Below are 6,800 nucleotides of genomic sequence, written 5' to 3' on the forward strand. Positions count from 1 at the left end.
AAGAGGTAGTGCTGGTAGGCTCTATGAACTCTGTTTCCTTCATCTGTCTCTTCTCCATTTATCACCGTCCTCCACTCTGTCCAGGCCAAAGAGGCTGAAGAGATGAGGCTATTTCGCCCCCTATTTCCCTTTATGTCGGGCTGTTTTACGGGAAAGCTCGACTGCCAGGGGAATTTACACTTCTACCGGACTTCTAGCGAAAGCCCAACACAGTCTGGGAGCACGGATGATGCCCTTTCACCTCGATCGGTGACTGTGTTTCTCAGCTGGGTAAACTTCAAACAGTCAAACAGAAATAAACAGCGGTGCGGGTGTGTGCATGTTTGTGTGCGTAGATGTGTGCGCTCTTTCTAAATGACTGAACTTGTTTGCATTTATCAGCGAAGCGTGAGCTCAGACCTCAGCCTAGAGGTCCAGCTCCATCACACAACTGCAAGAGCAACCCTTGCATGACCATTTTTTTTTTTTAATGTTTTTTAAGATTCCTGAATGTAAAACAAAAAATCATGATTTCCTTTGAAAATCTAAGACTATTGTTATGGTGGATATGGCTACAAACCATGTGGCCAGTTTTAATTGGACTTTTTTTTTTCTCCAATTTTCTGATTAGCCCTTGTTAATCTATTTTTGCTTTCCTGTCATCAGACAGGCAATGAATGCTCAACATTTAATTTTTTTTTGTAAGTATTTTGTCAATATTAGTATTCTGTAGGTTTGTATTCCTGCTAAAAAAAAAAATCCTGCTTAATGATTAGCTGCACTTCAAAAAACATTTTTACTAGTTGAAATGACAAACAGCAGCTGCTGGATTTCTGCGGTTTAACTTCACAGTTGTTCGATGAACGCACACCTGATTTCTTTTATTGTCATCAGGGAGGCTTGTATTTACTGCAACAGAAGACAACATATGCAAATACAGAATAAGTCAGTTTTACCACTTCGCTGTATTGTGTGATTAAAATGTTTTCCTCTCCTGTTTTATATAAAAATTCCTTTGCACTATGAAGACTGCACTCTCATAAAGTAACTCCTGAAGCTCTTTTCTGATACTGGGATTATGAGAATGAAATCTGTGTGTTAGACTGTCAAGATGCAGCCTTTGTAGCTCTTTGCAGCAGGTTAGTTTTGTTATCATTATTGCCACTTTCCATCATTTATGTCACACTCTTTTCCAAACAAATGCCTACATATATATATATATATATATATATATATTTTATTTTTTTTTTCTGAATAGGTAGCAGTGTCAACATGGTGATATTAAAATGAACTGATTGAATTTGTCACTTTTTTTTTTTTTTAATAATGTATAAGCTGCAGATTGTGACTCACACAGGAATGTTGCTTTAACACTGCCACCGACTATAGTAAATGATCTGATATGAGAGGTTATGAGAGAATGCTAAAATGATGGTTTAACGAGTGACTCATACGTTTATGTAATTCCGTGTCAGGATGCTTTTTTTTTTTCCATGAGCAGCTCACCTTCGCGTAAACTGCAGCTTATGTCATTGGAGTATAAATGTCAACAATTATGCATGCAGTAGAAATCTGTTTATTTGTTCTGTTTAAAAAGCATAAAGTTTTGCATTTACTCCCAAAGGAAGCTTCTAACCCTCAGCGTTCACACAGAGAGGTGGAAAGTCCGTCTCCATTCCACCCTTTTCTTACTCAGCTCCCAGTGTGGATTTCACTACAAAATAGCTGGTAAGCAGAGAAACTAAAATGATCTGGGGGGTAAGAAAGTGCATTGCATTAACTTCCTGTTCAGTTTGCATAGAAACATGTGCTTCCAGACCTGTTTTAGTCTGGGTCAACGTAGCCAATCACAAAAGGGTAGAGTGCCATCTATTGGTGCATAACCTGTATCCTTTCTCCTCTAAATAGGCATGTATTCACTAGCTCTCCCTCACCCCCGTAGACACAGCAGCGCACAACTCCTACACACTGACTCACCATATGTTTCTAAACATGCACGGAGAAAATCAGTTTGAGGAACACACACTCTAACAGGCTCACAAAAATCAACATGTAGAGATATCTTGGCAAATTTGTATGTGGGGATGCACAAAGATGCTAACACATGCACGAATGTGGGCACCACCACGGAACACATTTTCATTCAAATACTATAAATTGAGAAAAACAACTCAGCAGCAACTGTGAACAAATTACATTCACACATAATTTTAAATTAGCAGGGCAATCAAAGTGTCAAGATAGACATTAGTGATGCTTGATGATTTCCTAAATCAGTCCCCTGTGAAATTGTTTAATATTTGATCTTTAGGTTTTAAAACCTTTGAGAAAAGAATCATTCCACTGACTAATCATGCTTCAATTTATCTAGTAATTATTCATGTTTTATTTAAAACATTTTGCTCCTGGTGATATGAATATTATGTTTGTTTCCAGAAACTTCACATTATTTTATAAATGCAGAGTAAGAAATCTAAGACATAAATACCTGTAAACAGCTGGTTACATTTTTAAAGGTGCAATGTGTAAAAATGCAGCAGTAAGACAGATACCTTTGAGTTATACATTAACTAATAAAAATAAAGCTGGGAAAACTCAAGCACACGGAAATTACCAAAAAAGGTGTAGTTACTCAGTTAATTAAGAAATATAAATATACCTTTTTTTTAATTTTTTTTTATTTTTTATTTTTTTTGTCAGACAGGTATGTTCTATCCAGTTCAGAATGTTAGAAATTGACTTTTTTGTAATATACCTGGGGGAGAAGTCAAGAGGATTTATGATCAACACAGTCATAACTCTGAGCCTGATACACGTGAAATTTACAGTGCAAAAAATAAAGGAATATAACATAACAGCTTAACATGTTTATGCATGTTATTAAGTAGGATTAAAGGTAGATAAACACAGCGAGTCTTGGAAATCAAAACATACATGGACTGATTCAGCAACCACATTGAAGCTGCTGATAAAAAAAAACAAAAACAAAACAAAACAAAACAAAACAAAAAAAAACATACTGACACACATGGAGACATTATTACTTACTTTAAGTTTCAACTGAATGTTGGTACTGGGTGACAATAAAGCTAACCCACAGCAGACAGTTGTACTTCCCAGTGCCAGTAAGCTACTCTTCAATTTTCTCATTTCAATGGCTTGAATTAGCCAAAGCTAAGTTAATAAAGACTCAAAGCCTTTTGATAATATTGAAGTTACCAAGCTGGTATTCACTTTTCTAGATCAGTGTTTTGAAGGGCTGAAAAGGAAAGGCAGAAATAGAGAACAAAGAAAATTATTAAATAATGATAATAAAAATGAACAGAGGAAAAATAAGTTTATTTGCAACCTTTAAATGTTAGAATCTTATTTTAGAAGAAGACAGAAACAAAGTTGTGAAATTTGACCTGGAAAAATTGACATAACACATCCCTTGTCAGCTGCTTCTGGTCTGATCTGGCTGCCAAACTCAGATTATTAATGTGATTTCTTCTAAATTATAGCAACTAGAAAGCAACACAGGCAGCCTCCAGTAACACTATGCATTTACATATGTTTATATAAAAATCATCTCCAAACAAACTGCTAAAGTTTTTCCTTTCCACATCTGAAATAAAAGTAAGTACACAACAATGGTAGGAAAACTATTTCTGTACTGGGAAAAATGCAAGTAGGCTGAGAAATGATGCAGTGTGCATGCCAGGCCTCTAGTGGGCAGTAAGACAACACACTCAAGTGTTCGCCACATTCTCATAAGACCAGAAAACACAACAGAAACGTTGCATGCTAACCGCTAGTTGGTGCATAACATGTGCATGTTCGCTGGTGCCACAGATGTTCTGCCAGTAACAGATTTTTAAGCAGATCGAATAAAAAAGATGCAGCACCACAAACATGACAGGAGTTCCGTTATTCTTGTTGCGCTTTTTGCATGTAGCTTCAAAGTGCACAAATGCACAATGATGTTAAACACATCATTCCCATCAAATTATCCCATTCCAAGTTTACACTGACAGGACTCGCCTTGTGTTGCAATAATATAATTATTTATAGTTTCAGTCTGTGCTGCTTCATGTATGAAAGGTGCAATACAAAAACATTTTGATTAGATTTGATTGTTTAACGCTGGAGGTCGTTGTCAAATCGTTGCAGTTTCATTCACTACAACTCCTCTAACTGCGTAAAAAAGAGATCGGAACACAACAAAACTTTTGCATTTTGACAAAGTTATTTGCTTCAAACTAGCGAGTAGAAAGGTGTTTATAACCAAGCACTTCAAGTCTGCCTCGCTGGCAAAGGTAGAGAAATAGTTTGTGTCCCATCATAGGGAGCAAACTATTGTTATGCTGCAGAAACCTATTTCTACAATACAATTATTTTGAATAATAAGAGTTCATATTGTATTTTTCATTTTAAAGCATTTTTAGAAATCAATTGTTTAGGTGAAGAAAAGTTTAATACACGGAAGTTACCTGTGCTAACAAACTAAGTTTAGAAACACACCTAAAGTTTCCCACATCATTAAAATTGATTATATAACAGTAAACCGTTATGTAAAAGGAGGTTTCTTAGCACCTTCCTTCCCTTCCTCAGGCTTAAGAGAGGCAGATGTGCATTTCATGCTCTTCTTCAATTCCTCCTGTGAAATTATTTTGCTTTTATATTGAAGATCATGTGAACTTTGGGAAGAAGAGCTGTTAGAGCACAGTGTAGGTGGATGGAAAGGAATCTTAATCTGCTGACCTTTGACTGCTGAGAAAAATTGTTAATAAATGCACACACAGGCTCATGCAAATCAACCCATGCTCTTCATACACAGACATGCTTGCAGCGATGTGTATGAGCAAAGTTGGGTAAGAACGTAGGTGTGTTTCCGTCTTTTCCACTGTGAATTATTTCTACAGTTGTCAGCACCATATTAACCACATCAGATTCACTCAAACACCAGACTGGGGCTTGCAGCCTGATTCGTCAACTATCCACACTGGCAACTCAGTAGAGAGGATAGGCAAAATGAGGCAGGGAAAAAGAGATGAGGAGAGATAGCAGAGAAAAGAGGAAAACAACATGCAAACATGGAGAGGAGAGAGGAAAGCCAGGAGTGTACTGGGAGTGTAAAGTAAGAATCAAAGGGGATGAGAGACAGTATTATAAAAACAAAGAGGGCGTTATTATATGACTCAGATGAAAGTGAAAGAATAACAGGTACAAAAAAAAAAAAAAAGCATAACTCTAGCTTTCTCTTGTTTGACATGCCAAGCTGGTTTCTGAAAAAAAACCAAAAAAGAAAAAACGACAGCACAATCCAGTCAATAATCCTGGAACGACGAGTGTCACACTGATAGGAAACAGTCTCAGGCTCTTCTGGTCTCTCCCTCTGTCACAGAGCCTTGGACACACAAGCAGCAGTGTTTTGTGTGTATGTGCCAGCTGAATCTCATTTCATTTTGTTCCATCCCCTTTTCCCCTGAAGGATGTAATGTGGTGTCATGCACAAAGATCTCCAATTCCATTTGCTGCCTAGTGGCAGTACGGTACATGAAACAATGCTTAGGAGGTGTCACTTGATGTGGAGTCTCCAGAATAGAACTATCACCATGCGTATCCCATTTCAGCTGTTGAATATATGGAAATACATAGGCCTCTAGTGCCTTTCATGGCTCAGTTAGAGTAAGGCTTTTGTGAGCTTGAACTCAGCTCAAGGAAAATATGACCAGCTTTAAGTGATATGACAATATGTAATATGCCATTATGCAAAAATATTAAATGGATCTGAAGTGGCACTAAGCAGCTGGGGTGCCTTTTTGTCATTTGTTTTAGTCATTTTAAATGTAGAAGAAATATTTCTTTTAATGATGATGAAAAAGAATTATCTCTTTATTGCTTAAGGCTTGAAGTTTTACTAATCTTTGTAGTGTGAAAGTGTAAAACAAAGGGATTTCTCCCTAATATGAATCCAGTGATGACAGTGTGGAATTCGGAGTAAAACAACAGCAACAGAAGAGAAGAACTTGGAAGTGGGTATGTTATGAAAGGTCTGCTCACCTTCTCAGCTATGACCCCAAAGTTTGGTGACATGCATGACCATCAGGAGAGCACAAAAACAAAGAAAAAGTTTGGTTTTGGTTGGGTCGGTTCATAATCCATGAGAAGTTTTGTCTGCAGTGGGGCGCAGGATTACTTTTTATTTTTATATGCAATGAGCAATTGATCCAGTTATTTCATATTTAAACTTTATTTAAACATATTTAAACATATTTAAACTTTTTTGGCAGGGTAGAGCTTTGCACACGACAGTGTCTGTATCTTGAAATACCACATGGCATTTTTCTGCATGGTGGCGTAGTGGTAGGCATGATGACCTCACAGCAAGACGGTTGGTTCAAGCCTCGGCCAAGGGGGCGAGGTTCAAATGGTGGCTTTTCTGTGTGGATTTTAAATGTTCCGTCATTGTTCTCCGACTTCCTCCCACTGTCCAAAGACACGCATGCTAGGTTAATTGGTTACTCTAAATTGCCGCTAGGAGTGAGTGTATGTGTGAAAGGTTGTTTGTGTCTATGTGCATTTACATTACACCTAGAATTTCACAAAAAATAAATATCACTAAATATCAAAACCGCTAATGGAAACACCTACTTTTTGATAAAAGTCTCATGACGTGGTGTTTCAGACGTTTTGATATAGAAATATATTGCAAAATTGTAATGGAAACACCTTTTTCGCATATGTGCCCCCTGACGTGCCATGGGGGGGTCACGACCAGTTCATTTCTGGTAAAAATGGCACAGTGTGGAACAAACAACAGCAAATTTCAGAGTTTA

The sequence above is a fragment of the Telmatherina bonti genome (genome assembly GCF_933228915.1).
Source record: "Telmatherina bonti genome assembly, chromosome: 10".
NCBI lineage: Eukaryota > Metazoa > Chordata > Actinopteri > Atheriniformes > Telmatherinidae > Telmatherina > Telmatherina bonti.